This window comes from Xenopus tropicalis, chromosome 7 (genome assembly GCF_000004195.4).
Source record: "Xenopus tropicalis strain Nigerian chromosome 7, UCB_Xtro_10.0, whole genome shotgun sequence".
In the NCBI taxonomy this organism is placed as follows: domain Eukaryota; kingdom Metazoa; phylum Chordata; class Amphibia; order Anura; family Pipidae; genus Xenopus; species Xenopus tropicalis.
The window spans coordinates 29,709,088-29,730,495 of NC_030683.2; the positions used below are offsets into that span (position 1 = coordinate 29,709,088).

At 42.8% G+C, this 21,408-nt stretch overlaps 1 protein-coding gene across 1 annotated transcript in view; it reads left to right on the forward strand.

The window, feature by feature from the left end:
* The first annotated feature begins 331 nt into the window (after positions 1-331).
* Positions 332-21,408, forward strand: part of lzts2 (leucine zipper, putative tumor suppressor 2) — an 88,368-nt gene continuing 67,291 nt past the window's right edge. Inside the window, exon 1 of the mRNA XM_012966389.3 lies at positions 332-604. The gene's annotated coding sequence lies outside the window, so the exon portion shown is untranslated. The remainder of the gene's footprint in view (positions 605-21,408) is intronic.

Consider the following 21,408-nt stretch of genomic DNA (forward strand, 5'->3'; position numbering starts at 1 on the left):
TTGAAGAACATATTTGGGAATGAAGTTGAAATCACCTCTCTCTGCCCTGCGGTCTGACTGCAGACTCAGCTCTCCTACAGCCAGGACTCCTACTCCCACAATGCCTTGCCAAACCATAGTCTAGCCTTACAATTCATGCAGATTTGACTCTTTTTTCAGTTGGCCGGTTGATTTTGTAGAACCCAGCCCAGACGTGTCCCAGGTGACAAAACTTGTTCTCTGTATTGGCTTTAGCGAGGGAGAGGCGTCGTCGGTCGCTATGACCCTGATTTGGCCCCACGGCTGTCTGTCCCTCCTCTGTGTCTCATTGGAGAGACGCTTGCAAGCAGTGGGCGTGTCCTGCTGTGTTGCCAATGGGGAGGAGCCAGGGGGTTGTGTGGCTTTGCTCGCAGTGCGCTGCGGTGTGGGGCAGCTGTGCCTGAGCTGACAATGAGAAGTGTCGCTGCTGCTGCTGCGGTGCGAGCAAAGTAAAGCGTCAGAAAGGTCCCGGGGTGAAAGTGAGCTCCTACACCTAAACTGGTCGTTGCGACTTCCTGGGGCTTTGGAATAATCGCTGCCTCTTGGAGAAAAAAAACTTCGTGCCTGGAAAGCGATCTCCAGCCAAGTGAGAATTTTGTTGTTATAGAACATGGCAGGGGGGAATCAGACATATCTGTCCGCTACTAATTCCCCTAGCCAGGCATGTACAGCGCTTAATGTACCCACAGACTTGCCCCTTGCATGCCCCACAGGTGTTATAGTAGCCAACTTCCCTCAGGGCACTAAAGAGTTAAGTAAGAGTAGGCGTGCAACAGGACCAGTTTGTCTGTGCTGGGAACTCTCACACTCTGTGCATGTCACAATGAATGCTTAAGCCTGGCTGTGTAGGAGAAGCACAAAGCAATGTTCTCACTAGTTGACTAGTTTCTCTAACTAATAGATGCCACATTATATGGGTCACTATAATCTGCCTCTGCAACTTTATTGTGCCGTGGGTCGCTGCAATGGTAATTGCACCCATGTGTCAGTGTGGCTTATGGCTTAGGCTTGGGTTGTGGGTTTCATGGCCTGGGCTGGGGGTTGGGCACTTAATGGAGTCAGCCCAAAATTGGAGTTTAAAGTGGAGTCAAATTTACATTTGCACCAAAAAAGTTGGAGTTACAGCATCTCGGTCAGTTTAACTCACTTTTTCGAGAGTTAGTGGACAAGGAAACCCCATAATGATTTTTGAATGTGCCCGACTTTTCCCCTGCCACTGTCTGCTGCCCCTTAGCGCAGTGTCTGGCATGAGAAAGCAGTGTGTCAGTGGGTTTAGTGGGCAGCAAGTCTGACCCTGTCACATCTGTTTTCCCACTGGATCAACACTTGGGAGTCTGCACTTCGGATGTGGCGCAGCCAACCATACCACGCTGCTCTTCTGTTTCTGGCCAGATATGGGCACAGGGGGCAGCTGATGGAGGACTGCTCAAAGAGTTGTATAAGCAATATAAGGAGGTGATTTTCTTCCTTAAGAACTCTGTAGACTTCAGATTCTCGTAAATAGTGACAGAATTGTGTGATAATTTCCTAAATGCCACTCCAGGCACGACAATTTAATGAGTACACAAAGATATTAATTATGAAACTAAAGTAAATCAATTGTGCATTGTACTAGGAAATAATTTACACATTTCTCATCAGAGTGACAGTATGTTCACATTTATGCTTCCTGTCAATATCAATTTCAGTACTTTAGCAAATGCTGGACTGGTGATGGCGGCACTGGCACCTGGCTGGTGGTTTAGATTCGATAAAATGAAACTTGATGCCACTATTATTGAAAGGGAAATCTGATGTAGTTGATATGGTCTGGCATGGAGCCAGTAGGGCTAATTTAGGAGGCAGCTGGCAGCCCATCGATTTTGGGAGTAAGTTTAGGCACCAAATGATCATTTCCTAATATATTAATATAACTGGAGGTTCTAATCTGTGCCAGCGGAGCCCAATACAGCCTGAATTGTACATAATGATGCCACTCTATGTGTGACTTGGACAGCTGGACCCAACTTCAGAAATGCTAAGAAACTTAATTATCCAGTGTTCCAGAAAATCATCTTTTTAGATGAAGCTTTCCAAGCAGGCCAATATTTACCTTTGCCTGGTGACCCACGTGCAGTGATCCAATTGTCTGGTCCCTGGGCCAATGACTGAACCACATTAGTGGTTGGAATCTTGCTAAGGGAGTTCTGAATTCATACAACGAAAGGGATTTTTAAACCTGATTAACGTCAGAAAGCTACTGACTTAGTCTGGAGAGGCTGGAGCAATATTGGTCAGTGTGTGGCTTTGGTGTAACTGCGTATCTTGCAATTTGGGATCTTTGGGTGCTAGAAGGCCTTGCAGCCTTTAGTTAACAGACCATCCCTTATAAAGAACTGATGCATGGCTGGCTAGTAATCGGGTCAGGTGCTTGCTGCTGACTGTATTGGTTTCTGTGTACCCGCATTATATAATTGAAGAAATTGCTGACAAGCAGTTTTTTTTTTTTGTAGGATTCTGATAATAGAAGGCACCTCTCACTCATAAAAAAACATACACTGAACCTTATCCTTACAGTCCCATTTAAGGGAAAATGACTAGACATGATGCCCTGCATGCCATAAACATTATGTGCTATGTAACACAGACTCAAATAAGTATTTGCCAGTGCTGCTTGTCTCATAATCCCTCACGTGAACATGCTGGGATCTCTGCTGTTGCCTCTGTGCCCGCACCCATCATTGTATTTGCTTTAACCCATTGTTGCCTTGTGTTTTAGCCAGTGAAAAGGGAGCTCTGTGCTTGTACAAATGGAGTCCATGAATAGGTGACAGTTAGATAGCTAATTGCACTGGGGTTGAAAAACAGGCCTCAAGGCTGCCCATATATAACCCTTTATCTGCTTGTGGGACTTGTTAGGTGCTGTATTGAGAGTCCCTGGGGCAGTGTCTCCAGGATAAACAAATTCTTCTCGGAGACCAAGGTTGGTGGTTGATAGTGTAGTATTGTCTAATGACTGATGCATACTAATATTTGTATATATATATATATGCAAACTATCTGACTTCCTGCAAAAACCGGTTACTAATGAAACTTTCTCTCCCTTCCCAAGGTCCAATTAATGTCTGTAAGTTCTCATTGAATTAAAAGTCCCAATCTATATATATATATATATATATAATTTGCTCTGCCTGGTAGTGCATTGCCTAGCATTCTCATTCTCGGGCATTGATTAGCGCTTGGCCAGCCCGGTAATGGAGATCACTTATCTGTGAGCTTTGTTGTCTTCCTATTTATAGCAGAGGAGATTATTATTGTTACATAATGTGGCTCGTTGGGAAAATGACTTTCCACGTTTATTAGAAATCATAAAACACTCACTCTGCCTATTATAAATGTCATTATTATCCTCCATGCTCTCGAGGCTCCCCTGGCATGTTCATTTACGTAATGTGTTCTAGTTTTTTTTTCCCACTGTCTCATAGACAAATATTTGCTCCCAAAGATTTTTAAAAAAAAATTTTTTTTTTGAAAGAAAATATAATTCTTAAGAACTTTCCAACATACATTAATTACTTTTTTTTTTTACAGTGATTTTAAAGTTTCTGAATTTCTAAACGGTATTGCTATTGAAAACTGTTTCAGTCTGCTTTCCCTGAGTTCTGATACCATTCAAAGAGTAGTTTGTTCTCACTTTAAATTTACTTTTAGTATAATGTAGTCTGTGATATTTGCAGTTTCTCTTCATTTATTATATTTTGTGTTTTTCAAATTTTTTTAACTGTTTGGTCAGCTGGTCCAGTTTTGAATCTTAGAAGCTATCCGGTTGCTAGCGTCCAATTCGTTCTAGCAACCAGGCAGTGGTTGCTAGAGACGAGCTTGGAAAAAGGGCCAGTGGGGCCCGGGCTGGTCTGTTCTACCCAGTACACATGCCACTACCTAGTACAGTAATTCTCAACCTGGGGGTCGGGACCCCTTTGGGTTGGAGCCCCTGAGGTCAAGTTTCTTTGATTGGTACCTAGTACCCCTGACACTGGTGATGTCCTTAATTTGTCCTAATTAAATTATGTCATGTGGCATGTTTAAATAAATGGGTGGAGCCTGTTTCTAGGAAGCTGTGAATGACCAGACCAAATGAGTGATTGCAATAAGTGATTCATACTTTCAGCAAAACAAACACACATAATAGGCAGGGAATATATCAGTAGCACTTATATATATCTCAGCCTCCTTGTAATCAGCTACCTTAATCTTATTATATTCTGTAAGTCCACTCCAACTTTACAGCTCAGCAGTAAAGTGTGACTGAAGTTTATCAGAGCACAGGTCACATGGCTGTAGCATCCTGGGAAATGAAGAATATGGCCAGCCCCATGGGAAATTTTAAAATTAAATATAAAAATATTCTGTGGAAGAAGCTCTATTAACTGATGTGTTTTGAAAAAACTTGTTTTCCCATGACCGTATCCCTTTAAGGAAACAAGGCTGAATTTTGCAAAAGCCAAATTAGTATAAAAAAAAAAAAAAAAAAGTTTTTCAGGTTTGGTGTTCTGTGTCCTTTAAATGGTTACAAAATGTGTGGCCTGGCTCACCAGCATTGTTCCCTATATCCCACAACCCATCCTAATCAAACACATGATAAATTGGATCCATTCAGTGGAATGTAAAGTGCACGGCTGATGACAATTATGGTTGTGGGACACAATAAAAGAATAATGAGATAGTTAGCTGAGGAGGCTGGGCCCTGAATAGGCCTGTATATAATAATAATAATAATGCTTGTTCTGGAACTTGACTTTATTCAGGGTGTGACTGGGCAAGCAGCACATTTATATGAGAGCACCACCTCCTGCACATTATTACAAAATAGCACGGATTTGCTAGCCAGATGGCTATAGGTGTGAGTTACATAGAACGCCAAAGCCTCGTGTTTCTTGTGTTCTGCTCAACGTGAATTTAAACCACAGCTGCAAAACATTCTGTGCTGTGTAATGGCCAAATATCCAGAAGCCAAGTGGAGCAGCTCCGAGTGATGATAAATGGCTCTTGCTAACATCACCTTTGGAAGCTTTAACTGCCCCTGTACTGTAGGCAGGAAAAAGTCCCAGCCTTCAATTTCAGTGGGGGTCCCAGCTGAGACCTGCTTATTCTGCTAGCCCTTTTATCCAAAACTGCACTTCTTTGCACTTGATGAATTAGTGTGTTTTGTTGTTGGACAGATGGATAGACAGATAGATAAGCACTGAAACATGCCCTTTATAACTTCTCCTGAATATTAAAACAGTATAAGGTTTATACACACATTTATAAGCTTAAACCTTCTTGTCTAAGTCAGGGGGAGTGGGAGTTGTTGGGGGCTCAGCCTAAAGACCAGTTAGGGTACAATTTGGGGAAAATGCCCATTTGCTGTCCTAGATACTCCTACAAGGTCAGCAAGGAAGGGTGCAGTTTATGGTAAAAACGTATTTGTTGCCTTGATTTTAATTGGAGCTCATACGCTCTAACAGTGACCAAAGAGTGGGGTTTCCACCTTTTACAGAAATGAAAGCCAGATGGGGGCGGAGTTGATGATAATGGGGGCAGGATGGTGATGTTTTGTGGGTGGGACTGTGATATCAGGGACAGGACTGTGATGCACAGGCAGCCATGGGCTGATCACCGTGTTATACTCTTCAGAATCCAGAAATCCGAACAGGACATTGGTCATAGAGTGTACATGTATCCAGAAGTTATGGGGAGTCCATTCTGAGCATAGTTATAATTATCTGTAATAATAAATCAGTAGCTTTTCCTTGATGGCAACTAAACTGCATTGATCCACATTGTTGGCAAAACAATCCTATTGGGTTTATTTCATATCACATTTTTTTAGAATAAGGTATAGTAATCCAAATCGCAGAAAGATCTCTTATCTGGAAAACCCCAGGTCCCAAGCATTCTACATACTAAATCCTATACCTGTGCTTTAAACATTAGGTTTTCAGGGCAAATTCTTCTTTGAGCCAGGATTAGCTAGTTAGTTTATGTTTTAAAGTGGAGGCCTAGTGGTGGGCCCAGCATGTATAGTTAATTGGCTACCAGGCAGATGGGTGGTGTGAGCTGTGAACAAAACTTGCTGCAGGGGTATCCTTCCTTGTACCTTGGAAGGGTACAAGACTAGTTATGATAGGATCACAACTTGCAATACTGCATGTTTTATACTGTAATTAGTATAAAACATGGAGTTGTGATCAGTGCAGTTCTGTAGGCAGCGTTTGACTGTGCAAAGTTTGGGGACCCTGGTTTTAATAACCCAGTTTTTCTAACCTTGAACCGCAGTTACCTGGTGCTTAACTCTACAAAGTTGTGGGAATGGCAGCAGGTTAAATTTCCTCTGCTGAAAGTCAAAAAGTAAAATCTGATTGGCTGTTTGTAGCTCCACCCACTTTTGGGCATCCAAGAAATATATTTTAATTCAGGCTGACCCCATGACTATGTGATTCAAGTTTGGGGAGAGTGGCCTCAAAGCTGTAAGATTGGCAGCAGTTTGAAAATCTTTCCTGTCGAAGTCAATGGAAAAATTGGGGTGTTCGGAGTGGCACCACAAAACAACGGGTGGTAGGATCGCTTAGAAAAGCACAAGCAACCTGCTTCGCTATAGGGCGTTGAAGTGTGGAGAGTCTGGGTGTTGTACCCCTAAAACTGTAGGAGGAAAAACGTTTAGAAAATGGGGGGCGCTAAGAATAAGAAACGGAAGAAGAAGCTGAAGTGGAAGAACAGTAGGGCAGGTTTTTTCAAACCAACATAATAATATTCTGTTGTAGGACCCTGTCTGTAATTTCAGTCTGTAGTCTAAGTGCACAATTGGCCATCTAAAAAGCCCAGGGTATATCGACCCCATTTTAAAAGCTGAAAGAAACAAAACTATACCCCCAAATAATGTAGATCTCTATAAAAATATATTGCATAAACAAACTCATATGTAAAACCCTGCTTCATCTAAATAAACCATTTTCATAAAATATACTGTTTTAGCAGTATGTGCTTTTGGGTAATGCTAAATAGAAAATTGCCATTTTAAGAATTAAGGGCCACCTCTTGGGATCATAGGATTCACAGTGCACACAAACAAGCCAAGGCACACATACATGCTAGGCCCTATCAGCCAATTAATGGCCCCTTGCTTTCACACTACTTCCTGTTACAGTCAGAGCTGTATTATTTCTGGGCAGCTGATCTCTGAGGGAGCACACAGCCCATCACTAAATGGTGGCTCAAGAGAAAGGATGTACAAGGGCAATATTTACTGATATTTACATTCCAGTTTGGCGAGATTCTTTAACAGGCCACTTCACATAATAAAATATAAACTGTTGGTTAACTATTCATTCTGGGAGTAGTTTTCCTTTAATATAGAATGACTGACTGACTCTTTCCAGCTTTCAAATGGCCCCAGCAGCCAAAAACAATTCCTTTGTTAAACAACAATTTTATTGTTACTTGTTATTACTTATCTTTCCATTCAGGTGCTCTCCTATTCTTATTCCAACCTCTCTTTCAAAGCTTTGCCTGGCTGCTAGGGTAAATTGTGCCCTAGCAACCGGATAGCTGCTAAAGTTCCAAAATGGAGAGCTGCTGAACAAAATGTTAAATAGTTCAAAAGCCACAAATAATAAGAAATGAAGACCAATCAAACTCTTAACCTTTCAGATGTTTTGAAGTGCAGTGGGGATGCTGGATATTGTAGCTAAATGGCTGCTGTATTACTTCCAATTTACAGTAGCCCAGTGCAGTCCATATCCCAGCCCCCACCTTGTGCTTACCATCTGGTACCCGGCCGCCCTCCCCCTAATGGCACCATGCACTACAGGATCACTCAGGTCATGCATACAAACTTCACCTTCATACACATAACATTAAAGTTGACTTTGGTGCTTTAGTTGCTCTTTATACTATTACAGGGCAACAGTTTGGGTAGTGTCTTATAGTTTTGCACATCGTAAAACTGTTTTGTGTGAAGTAGCAAAGTTGGGAGATTTTGCTAGGCCTGATTTAAAGCAGTAATATACAAAAGGGCGTTTGTATGGTACAAGACAGCCCTGACATAATGGAAAACAGGTTTAGGCAGCCCTAGAATGTGAGTGTGTAAGAGGCTGTTTCCGACAGCAGTGTAATGTGAGTACAAGTGAGGCAGAGCAGGCATTGCCCCAGAGTGTGTTTTTAATTATATCAGCAGATATAAATAGCTGGAACATCAAATGGGCTTTATATTGATGATTTGGGGGGAATGAACGTCGCTATTGTTTTCCCAAACCAGCAAAATGCTTAGGGGAGTTGCTCATTTCAAGCAGTTTCTGCTTTGTGAGATTTGTAGTCTTTTCATGTGCAGCCAGCTTCCGTTACATGCGAAAACACATACCTAATTAAAGAGACTCTGTACCGGCGGCCTTATCTTCTGTTCTGGTACCGCTGGTTATTTGCACAGTTCTGCTTTCTGTATTAAATGCTTGTTTGTGTCTGTATATAATTAACAAATAGTCGTTTTCAGTAAAACTCCACCTTACCTCCTCTATCTGACGATTAAGACTAGTGCCACACGGAGTGCATTTTTAGCCTGTGGATAAATGCAGGCGAGAATCCACCCCTACACTTGAAAATCTGATAGTTGTGGCAGCTCCTTGTGCCATTGTGTCAGCCTGGGTGCAGCCACCCTAAGCAGGATTTGGAGCAAAATTGCATGTACCGAATGCCGCTTAGTGTGGACTAATGCAGCAACTTCGGGTGTAGCCAAACTATCAGATTTTTCAAGCATAGGGGAGGATTCTTTGCATACATTTATCCACATGTGGTACTCAGAACTGCTCGTTTGGCAAAGTCGGCAAACAAGCAGATCTTCTCCCAAAATGCCCACCTAAGGTGGGTGATATTGGACTAATCTGATTGTTTGGCCCTAGGGCCAAACTGGTAAGATGCCAGCTGGCTCTCAATTCACCCCAGTGCTCTCTTCCAGTTTCCACTCTATCTCACTGGTCCCTGTGTAAAGGTGGCCTTTAGACCGTTTCAGCATCTTATCTGCCCATGTATGAGGGCCACCGACGGGCCTCCCTGACTGACATTTGGCCTGAAATTGGGCCAATATAGATCGGGCAGGATCAGAGACCGAATCGGCTTGTTGATGCGGTGCCAGAACTGATGACACCTATGCCTGCTGTTTTAATCCAATAATTCGCCCACCCACCAAACCAGTGAATCTTACAGTGTATGGCCACCTTTACCCTGCCCTAACCACCAAATCTCTGCTTGATCTGCCCTTCAGTCCTCAGACCCCTATTATTCCCCTGATGTCACAGCCCTGTGCCCTTTCCCCTACCAGCTGGTATATTTTAAACAAAAGATGGCAACCCTAACGCAACGCAGCCACCAGTCTGCTCAAACCTCACCCCCAATCTGGCAGTCTTTGCAGTTTTGTCAGCAGCCCAGGTCACATGATTTGATGGAGCCTATGACGTAAGTCCTTCGTGTACTCGCCTGATGGTGGCCCTGTATATGGCAGATTTTGGCAAAAGTTACACTGGTATCATTTTAAGCATAAACTTAAAGCACATATGCCACCTCACTTTTTTAAAATTAAACTCTTAAAATCCACAAGCTGCTTGGATAATTAACTATTATTTAGATGCATTCTGCTTGTCACTCTGCAGCCCTCCATCTGTTGGGGAAGTCAACCTCCCTGAACCTCTCTAGCAGCTTTTTACGGCTGAAGTGATGCCATCAATCTGTATTACAAACTCTGTAGCTGTAAGGCCATAGGTTGGACATCCTTGACCTCTATGCTAAAACTTAAGGCACCATGTAATAACACATCACTTATCATTATACAAATTGTTCATTTGGTCAAGGGTGCCAGAGTACTGCTTTGGACATGATTGTAAACCTGCCACCCTCCTGCTGTTGATGAATTACAGTGACCCAATCCCACCTACAGCAGTAGGATAGTGTGCATGTAGGTGTAGTTCAACAAAGCCAATCCATCCCATGGCTGTTTATGCATTCTGATTGTTTGCCTTGTGTTATTAAATGGGACAAGCTGTTTCTGCTGTATCCATTTCAGACACATCACTCATTTTTGCATTCTGTACGAGAGACTAACATGCGAGGGCAGACTCACTTGGGTGGTACGCGTCCGAGGGTGAAGGGAGAATGTTGCTCCTGGCGGTTTTCCTGGCTGTTTTAATAATAATTTAGCTTGACAGGAGAAATCCCCTACAGTAACCCAAGCGATAATCAGAACCTAATGGGGCCAGGTTATCGCTCTGGATATTTATTCCATTGAAACAAGGGTCCTCTGCTGACTAGTAAGGCCTGTCTGGTCTTTATAAGTGTGAATTGATTTCAATGTTAAATTAATTGGAAACAGGCTTGATATCACAAGAAGGTCCAGACTGGCAATCTTTAGATTCTTACAACTGCCAGAAGCTGCTAAACAATGCCATAGACAACCATTTATTCAACCTGTAGGGGGATGTTTGGGCCTCAGTGCATTCGCCAAGCCCGGACCACTGAAACAAATGCAAGGCAAGCACTGTAGTGCTCATGTGCAGCCTATGGGGAAATGAATCAAATATGGTGGTTTAGAAGCTCACATAGTCTGTATCTGAGTAGTAGGCAAAAATTGCACTGGCCCACCTTTGTGGGCAACTGATAATCCTTTTGGCAACATTTTTTTCTGCATTTTATTTTGTGTGAAATTTAGAAATGTTTATGTAATTTTTCCTCATTTCCTCATATTTAGTTGCATGCAGTAACATATATATGTATGTATAGGTATGGATGTTTGAGGTGAATAGAGATTAAGTTACTTGCATTTCCATGGGCCTAGCCCCAGGGCCGCACCTGCCCATTTCTGATTTTGACAGCACATGAATAAGTTCAGCAAGGGAGCCTTCTGTTAAACAGATGTTGAAATTCCAGTTCCGACTCCTTGGAGTAGCCATATGATACCTGACATTTGATAAATATAAGGAAGGAAAACATTTCTGTTTTGATTAGGGAGAGACCTATATGTAGTCTTGTTTAAAACTTAAATTACATAAAATTATTCTCCAAGGGCAGAGCGTGGGCATCTGTTCATATTGGAGGACTACAAGTCCCAGTATCCTGCTGCCTGCACCAGAGCATACCCAGCAGAAGTAGTGTGGCATTAGGTCTCCCGGGTGACACTTGCACATGTAGGGACCACAGTCGAGAAAGGGACTATTTTTTTCCCAAGAGGTTTCCACTGGAGGGATCCCCGTTTCCCTAAGTTGTCTCCATTCTGGTGAGATATTCCTTCACACCCTAAAGGTCCCCATACACGGGCCCACTATAGCTGCCGATATTGGTCCCTTGGAGTGATTCGGCAGCTAATCGGCCCGTGTATGGGCAGAACAGAGCTGCCTGGCCAACCAATATCTGGCCTGAAATTGGCCAGATCTCGATCGGCCAGGTTAGAAAATCCGGTCGGATCAGGGACCGCATCGGCTCGTTGATCGGATTATTTTTTTTTTAAGTCCCTTGCTACCCGATATCGCCCACCCGTAGGTGGGGATATCGGGTGAAGATCCGCTCGCTTGGCGACATCGCCAAGCGAGTGGATCTTATAGTGTATGGGCACCTTAAGTGAAGACACATGGAGCTACTAGTAGCAGCTACTTGTCGTGGCTACTAAAAAGATAATGCTGATCATTTACTGATAATTGTCTATTTTTATGGAAGGGTATTTTCTGGAGTTTAGCAGCCATGAAAAAGTAGCTACTAGTAGCTCTGTGTGTCTTCACCCTTACTGTCTCCTATGGGTAATGGTACATGATCCTCTGTGCTTGCTTAAAGAAAAGGAAAGGTTCAATCTCTGAAGAGGTGCCCAATGTTAGACACCCTCCAGGTGATTATAATTACTTACCTGATACCCTTGGCCAGTTTTCCTGTTCCTGTTCTTCAGTGTTAAAGGAACAGTAACACCAAAAAATGAAAGTGTATAAAAGTAACTAAAATGTAATGTTCTGCTGCCCTGCACTGGTAAAAGTTGTGTGTTGTGTGTTTACTTCAGAAAGTCTACTATAATTTATTTAAATAAGCTGCTATGTAGTCATGGAGGCAGCCATTCAGGGCTCTGGCACACGGGGGAGATTAGTCGCCCACGATTAAAGCCTCGCGAGTCTTTTTCGGGGATTTGCGTGAAATCGCGCCGCTGCGTCTGCCATCCCGCCGGCGACTTACATGTTCGCCGGTGGGATGGCAGGGGTAGGCAACTCGGGGAGATTAGTCGCCCGCGAACAGGGAGTTAATCGCGGGCGACTAATCTCCCCCGTGTGCCAGAGCCCTCAAAGGAGAAAAGGCACAGGCACATAGCAGATAACAGATAAAACACTATTGTATTCTACAGAACTTATCTGTTATCTGCAATGTAACCTGTGCCTTTTCTCCTTTTTTCCAGCTTGAATGGCTGCCCCCGGGGCTACACAGCAGCTTATTATATAAATTATAATAGTGTTACTGTAGCAAACACACCAGTTTTACCAGTGCAGGGCAACAGTGCATTATATTTTTATTACTTTAAAGCTCTTTCATTTTTTGGAGTTACTGTTCCTTTAAGTGGTCTCGTACCAATGCATATACAGTGAAAAAGTCACCTTTTTTGTTTACGTTTTTTGGTAAAGCTTACTGAAAAGTACCCCGGGCCAGTGCAGTTTTCTAATAACAGGAGCATCTGTATCATTGTTTAAAATAGTATTTGGCACCCCACAGTGATTCAGCCTTTCCTTCTCCTTTAACCTTTGTTACTAACTCTTATATTGCCAATCTGTTTGTTGCTCTCAGGAAGTACCTGTGTTACAGTTCAATAAATCATGTATTTGGCAAAGTATCACTGGCTCCCAGTTATTCTATAAAGTTCTAAAATGTTAGAGTTACAGTTCATCTACCAAAAAAACCTTTCCTCCACTGCCTTGCGAGGGCCCAGCTGTCGGAATAAGGCATTCCTGCCAATAAGGGGTTACACAGATTTATGAGCCCAGCAAATAAAACCTGAATCTCATGAGCATATCAAAAAGCACTTACACACAAAATGGAGCCTTCTGTGCCAAAATTATTAGTAAAGCTCCCTTCTACCAATCAAAACATTTGTTTAAGAAAAGAGCAAACGCTATAACAATAACAACGGAGCCATCTGGATAGGATTAAAGGGGAACAATAGTTAAAGTGGTGCTCATGTGCATGACTAACATAATTACTGTCTTCACTGAATATTAGAAGAATAAAGTTTCCTGGGCCTTAAAATCTTTGCAATCTGCCCCAAGGCTGATATTATAAAGGCTACCTGAAACTGATGATATTAATAGGGAAGAAACAGAGGGACACTTTTTTTTTCTTTGTAAGATTTCTGCCCCTATTTGAACTAGGTCTAGTAACCCATAGCAACCAGGCTGAATGTAACATTTACTTGATCACTGTACATTAACCCTTAAAGTTGGGTGGTAGCACAGTGCCCACGAGGCAGGCAGAATGTAGCTCTTTTTTCTTGTAGTTTATATATGCTTGCTTTGGCTGTCACTATTTGAAGTGCCAAATTTTGCTGGATATGTGTATATGTGGTGACATCTGTTTCTACTTGTGATACAAAAATCATATGAAAATTTACATTAAGCTGGGAAATTGTCAGTGTAGTTGTCCTTGAATGACTATCTCCCAGCTAGCTTCTCTACCACAACATGCAATCACAACTAGCAACTGTACTGTTAAGGTGGCCAGACATGTGGCAATTTTAGATCTTTTGTGCGACCATCGGTTGCGTGAAAGATCGTACAATCCGCCACTAACCGTTCAGGGCTGAAATGGCAGATAAGGGGGTAGAAACAATAGGATTTCCACCTCCTTCTGCCGATTCAGCCCCGAAGACAGATATTGCTCAGGCGCCTTCTATGGCGCCCGATCAAAATCTTTAAACCGGGCCGATCGGCGAGTCCTCCTTCTGCCGATTCAGCCCCGAAGACAGATTTTGCTCAGGCGCCTTCTATGGCGCCCGATCAAAATCTTTAAACCGGGCCGATCGGCGAGCTTCCTGCGATATCGGTCGACTCACCGACTTGCCACACACGCACCGAATATCGTACGAAACGAGGTTTCGCGTGTATGGCCAGCTTAACTCTTGGTCTAATTACTCTACAGAACCAATTGTTAGCTCCTGTGCTCGTTAAGTCGCCAGCTCTTGATTGGCTCATCAGATTTACTATGGAATTTTTTCTCCAAGTGAATCGATAGTTTATTGAGCAGCTTATTAAACGGAGCCTTACTGACTTGTCAGCAGTGATGTCTGCCAGGCAACTGCATCCAGGCTATGGGTTGCCTTGTTAACTAGTTTCCAGGATGGGATTTCATGATAGTAGTCGTATATTGCATGTTAGTAAGCCCCTGTATTTCCAACTTTTACCAGAAAGGCAGGGTTGTGCAAGGAGAAAATGTTGCTCCGGGGAAGATGTTGTTTGATGTTATTTGGCCAGACGTACTTGATAGGTGTGTCTGTATTGTGGTCTAACAGACCTTTGTGTATTATTTGCACTCCCTGTCTAATCTGGGTTCTTTGCAAACTGAATATCCTTTTATGCGCAATTCCCCTAGGAACAAAGGTTCTGTATGGTTGTCTGTTTCCCTTTGGGCTGATAAAGAAAAAGCCAGAGAGACTCAGCCAGTGCCTATGAGGGGGGCTTATTTGTGTACAAAATATCTTCAGCTCAGTTTGTTTGCACTGTAACTTTTGGGGTGTTCAAGGGAATTTTTTAAAATGTTTTAGGGCTCATTGCAAACTGCAATTTTAGATGCATTGGCATGTTTTTTATCCACAATGCAGCATTTTTCCATCCCTGTGTCTGATGCTGCAATTGGGTAATTTTCATTGTTCGGTGTCAAAATGACTATTGATTCTGGCTGCTGTGGGTGCCCTGGTACTATTGGTGCTATTGCCAGCCCAGCACAAGGAACAGCTTTATGCAAACTGGGGTCTGTTTGTGCAAACACTGTGGTCGTTTTTGTACAAACGCAACTGTATTTGGATCTGTTTATATTCAACTTGATGGTATCTTGTTGCTTTTGTCCCTTTTCAACTTGTTTGATACAGGTAACTGCATGTGAAAGTTAGTTGGCCTCAGGTATTGGATCCGTTATTCTGAAATCCAGTATCCAGAAAGCTCCAAATTACAAAAAGAACATCTCTGTTAGAGTTCTTTTTTTAATAATTGTTTCTTTTTAACAGTTTCCTTTTTCTCTGTAGTAATAATAAAACATTGCTTGTACTTGATGGTAACTAAGCTGCATGGATCCATATTGGTGGCAAACAGTACTATTGGGTTTAAAGACTGGATTTTTGGTGATCCAAGTTACCAAAACAAATTCTCATTAGTAAAACCCCAGGCATTCCCCTAAGCATAAATGGATAATATATTAGATGCCATACCTGTATTTTGTGTCACCAGAATATTGGAAATCTTTTCTAAAGCCTTTCATGAAACGGCACCCTCCTGTGTTCATCATGTTATAACAGGGTAAAATGCATCTTTCTCTGTGCCAATCAATACATTTTCAATTAACTGCCTCCCACACATGGGAATTCCCTTGCAGAGAAAATCGGCAATTAACGCAAATTGTTTTGTAAAGTGATAATTGATCAGTTTATTGGCACTTTTAATGAATGGTGGTCAACCATGTAAACACCGCTCACCCTTTTGGGGTAGGAGATACCACTGCTCTGCTAGGGTATTATAAACCCAACAGGGCTATTTATGCTGATCAGTTGGTGTGTATGGCAACACAGAACGGCAGGGAAGATGAAACGTAGAAGAGAGATGATTAAAATAGCAGTAAATAGAGAACATTAATGGTACATGAGATGCAGGTAAACCCGCTCCCCATAATCCTGGGATTATCTGTTAAACTCGACATGTGTGCTCATTCTGGCTTTGCACACTGCCGGCCCAGAACATCACTATGTGAAGGTGACTCTGAGGGGAATATATATATATATATATATATATATAATTAATTAGAAAAAAAAACATACATACGTATGTTTTTTTCTAATTAATTATTATATTTATTAATTATGACAGGGGAATACGAACCCACTTAGATTGTAAACTCTGTAGTACATGGATTTAATTGCACCTGTATGTTATGGCACTTAGTGCCTTTTATTACATAACCCCATAAGTTTGCCCAGGAGCAGTAACCCATAGCAACCAATCAGCAGGTAGAATTTACTGTTTACCTGTTTTAAAAAAAACTGCTCATGGCAAAACACATTATTACATATGGGGGTTAATCACTGTAACTGTAATATATAAAAACTTTTTTGCTTTGTTTTTTTTGTTTCAGTATTGCCCTTGGTTTCTATTGTGTGTAGGGCTATATAATGAAAGATACACATAAAAACTATACTGATATAGCTATATCCATTTTCGAGGCTATGAGTAATCTTAGGGCTTATTTCCCAGCGAAGCAATGCCTGCTGTTACGCATTGGCCACATCAGTAACACATATGGCCACACCCCAAGAAGGTGTTGGTCAGAGTATTATAACACAACAGGGGATCTGTGGGAAGAAAGGCTCTGGTCAGTGACAATGTAAGCAAGACTACAGATTAAGTAGGCATTATAAATCTTAATAACAGGCAGGTACATGATGTTAGTTGCTTGGTGTGACACTAGTCAGGGCTATGGGAAGAATCAAACATTTCAGGTCTTATTTAACTGCTTAACTTGCTTGTTGTAAAGAAGTCAGAGAGGTGTGCTGCTTCTAACGTTTTACACTGTTTATTTCGATTGGCAGCTTGAAAACTTTGTCACATGAGACGTGCCATGATGTGCCCATGGCCAGCAGATCCCTCTGAGTTGACTCTACCATTCCAGCTACTGGGAAATTAGCTGGGTAATGAGTGGGTGCCCTGGCTGAGGCTTTTGTGTCTCATATTGGGCTGGTAACAGCCATAGGACTAATGACAGCCTGACAGTATTCTTTACCCTTTTTGGAGAGTAGTAGTCAGCACCAAGCCTTGTGATTAGTTAGAAGTAGTGCAGGTTCCCCAATGGCCACTTTCCATCGGCATATCCTGGTACAGAAGAACAGGAACAGCACCTCTTGTCTTTGTAGATTAAAATGCCTTTATTGCAACATTTTTTTGGGGCAAACAACAATAGCAGCAACGTTTCAGGTCACAAGACCTTTTATCAAGCTGATTGTATTGCTGTATAACTAACATTTAAAGGGGAAATATGGCTTCCCCACACAACACAGAAACCCCTAATACACCTATAATTTTTCCTTTAAAAAGTATGAATAAATACCATTTTTATATGCTGAAATCCAGCAGCAGAACAGCTCTTCTTCTCTCAGTCTTCTACTCCACTTGGTCAAAATAATTAATGCTCAGGGCCAGAGGGGGATTTTACCAGCTGAATGCCTTCCATTCTATATGCTCTGCTGGACAAACGGACTGAAAGAGGAGCAGAAGGAGCGCTCTGCAGGTTTGAGCCAGGTCAGTTGTTTGTTGTCCCTGCAAAGTAAAGACATTGTCAATCCGTGCCATATCCCACCCTGGCTGTGGCATTCTCCATATTACTTCTACAGACGGTTTATGCCTGCCTGTACACAATACTAATTTGATGCAAGTAATAGAGCACTACCCATCACCGACGCAGCAATTAACTTCTTACGGGCAACCAACTCCTGCATTGAACATACATCTTTTTGGGGCTCCCGCTGACCCAAATTAATCATGGCCAGAGCATCATTTCTTAATAGGCATGACAATATACCTTTAATTGGGATTCTTATGGAAAAGGAAATGAAATGATGCATGTGAACAGATTATTTTGAAGTGCATGCATTGTAATTATAATTAACAGTGTCCGAATGTATTTATAAGACATGCCGCCACCTCTTTCCTGATGCCTCAGCACATGACAAATGGCAGTTTATTGTAAATTTGATGAGTTCACCGGCAATTAAATTTTATTGCTCCGATTGCTATAAATAATCTGTTTTTCTTGAACACCTTCCTGTGCAGAACTAGTTTATGCTAGTTGTTTAAGGACATTAAAGAAAAAGTATAACCTTTATATAATTAGAGATTACATTGACTTTGTCCAGAACAACACACAGGTGTTGGTTACACTGCAGATGGAGATAAGTAGGAGCAGCCAACATGGATATTGGCTATATTTGGGCAACTTGAAGGGGAACTCCACCCAAATACAACCTAAGATTTTTGAAAAGTACACATCATTTCAAGCAGCTTTGTAATATACATCAATAAAAAAAGTGCAACCTTTTCATGATTTTTTAATGTAAAAATATAGTTTAAAACAGTTACCTAAGCTGGCCCCCCTGTTCTCCTGCTGATCTGGCTGACTAAAAAAAAAAAATGTAACAGTAGTGGATTGCCTTCAGCCTGCATCCTCCAGATCCCACAATTCCCTTCACGTGATGTTGACGAAAAGGAAAGGAACATCACAGTGCAATGCATTGTGGGTTATGCAGTTCCTGCATGCTGTCTGTAAGCTGTGGAGAAGTTGTTACAATTTGTAACATCAATGTTTTAGTCCCTCCTCCCCTGCCAGGATTTCAAATTTTGCAGCTGGATTTCAGCATATAAAAATGGTATTTATTCATACAGATTATAGTGATCAGTATATTAGGGGTTTCTGTGTTGTGTGGGGCTCTTTAGCAAATTTTGGTGTGGGGCTTTGGCAAGAAATGAGAAGAGTAATGGGACTGTGAGACAACCAGTGCCTCTGGAGCCCAATGTGTAAAATGTGTGGAATAGGTGTTTGTGTATTTAATTATCACTGGTTCCAGTTGCTCAGCCAAGGTGCCTCGGTGGCCTGTGTTTGTAAGCCCAAAGGCAGATCATTTACTAAAATCCCAATGTGGAATCTTCCATTCCGCTAAAGGCTGCTCCAATCTGAGATGCTTACAGATTAAATGAAGGAAGCTGTTTAATGTTGGAGATCAGATTGAATGTAAAGGCTCCATTCATGACCAAGTAAGGAAAACATAAAAATAACTGGCCTGCCAGTGAGCAAAGGCATAGTACGCCGGGCTGTAAAGCATGGGGCGGTGCTGCCTCCGTTCACACTGTTTTTAAAGTGCATTCCATTGGGGCAATTTTCCATTCATTAAACACTGCCTCAGTGGTGTGGAATCTAACTGAATAAGCACTATATAAATCTGCTGCTCAGGGAAGATGGAAATTGGCTAAAACGCTGTTTACTAGGCAGGGGCTTATGCTTACACCAGCTTTGCTAATAGTTCCTACAGGCTTCTCGTTTGTGCACCCTTGGGCTGTGGGCTCCTCTCTGTTTATCCTGTGTCTGAGGCTTTGATACTTCTGCTAAATTTGGAATTTGTTGTATGCAAAATATAGCAGCATTTCCAAAGCAAGGCCACGGCTGATTTAGAGAAAGTAAAGCTGTGGGCCCTTAACTTTTGGGGAGAATTTAGATAAAAATCACTGAAGTTTGTATGTTGTCCCTGTGTTTGGGGTTTTGGGTACTAATCCCGGACTCCATAAATATACAGGCAGGTTTATTGGCTCCTGATGAAATGGGCCATAGAATCCGGGGTTGGCAAACTTTTTGGCTCAGGGGCCACATTGACTTACAGACGGGCCAGGCCGGGCCGGCGTTACGCCCAGGGCTGCCATCAGAAATCATAGGGCCTCTCAGCTCCCCCTGCATCCTCCAGCTCCCCACCCCAGTATCCTTCAGCTCCCCACCCCAGTATCCTTCAGCTCCCCACCCCAGTATCCTTCAGCATCCTTCAGCACCCCACCCCAGCATTCTTCAGCTCCCTACCCCAACATCCTTCAGCTCCCCACCCCAGCATCCTCCAGCTCCGCACCCCAGCATCCTCCAGCTCCCCACCCCAGCATCCTCCAGCTCCCCACCCCAGCATCCTCCAGCTCCCCACCCCAGCATCCTCCAGCTCCCCACCCCAGCATCCTCCAGCTCCCCACCCCAGCATCCTTCAGCTCCCCACCCCAGCATCCTCCAGCTCCCCACCCCAGCATCCTCCAGCTTCCCACCCCCCAGCATCCTCCAGCTCCCACCCCCAGCATCCTTCAGCTCCCACCCCCCAGCATCCTTCAGCTCCACTCCCCAGCATCCTCCAGCTTCAAAGTCCTCCCTCCAGCATCTTCCAGCACCTCCCTGCTCTAACGACCTACTGCTTCCTCCGTCCTTAGCTGCTTCTGTCCCCCGGCTCCTCGCTGCATCCTTTTATATGGTTGCGCCCCGTGTGTGCTGACGTCACACGTGGGACCGGAGTCGCCGGGCTGGATTAAAAAAGCCAACGGGCCGGATGTGGCCCACGGACCGTAGTTTGCCCACCCCTGACAGAATGTGTCATAGGGACCCCTGGGGCAGGGTCTGATATGAAAACACAAATAAACACTGTTGCATTAGCATGTTGTCAATATTTCTATAAATGAGTAGTAAATCACCCTTGGTGCCATACTCATAGGCAGTTTGTATGGAAACCTTTCCGGAGAGTAGTTAAGAATAAAAACTATTAACAAGCTGCGGTTGCCAAGACAGGTAGAACTTGTTTAGAACAACAGTTTGCATATAGTTACTTATATATGCTTCAATATTGTCATTACGTGCCTTGTTTTTTACTACATGGTCCATAGAGATGCAAAGGGTGCTTTTCTGGCCCAGCTACACCCACCCTGTTCCTCAGGAGCAAGCCAAAGAGGAAGCGCCACATCTTTCCCAGCGCTATATCACCATGTGACAGGAAGTGGTCACCAGAAACATAAATATGTAAATGAACAAACTTTAATACAGGGCCTTCTGCCTAGTAACTATGGGAACCAATCCTGTTGGATTTAAAGCCATAGGGGCTATTAACCCTGTGGGTCCCTGCAGGTTGTTGTGCAATATCACTGTCCATTAGCTGCTAAATATTCATTCCAAGTAACTGAAACCCAATGGGTCACGGTGGAGCTCAGTATTGGAGCATAAACATGGGCAACTGTGTTAACTTCAGATATTCCCACAGTCCTTTTGGGGGTTAAACATCCAAATAGGATAAAAACATCTGATTCTACTGTTAGTGCAGCCTATTAAGCAAACTTTTATTTAAACACGTACAAAATACATTTGAAGGAAATGAAACAGTAGGGAACATATGGGAACAGTTTAGAATACAATTCATAGAGAAGTTTTTGGAACCCATTCTGGCGAATCACATGTTGCTGTGCATCAACGCTGTGCCTCTTTATTATTTTAGTGTCAATAATGGGGTGTTCCATATTCTTCTCATTTCTCATATGTTGCGTAAAATATCCAAACTAGGAGGTTTGACTGTCTGGGTAAGTGGAGCAACTTTCCAGGCTGCCGAGC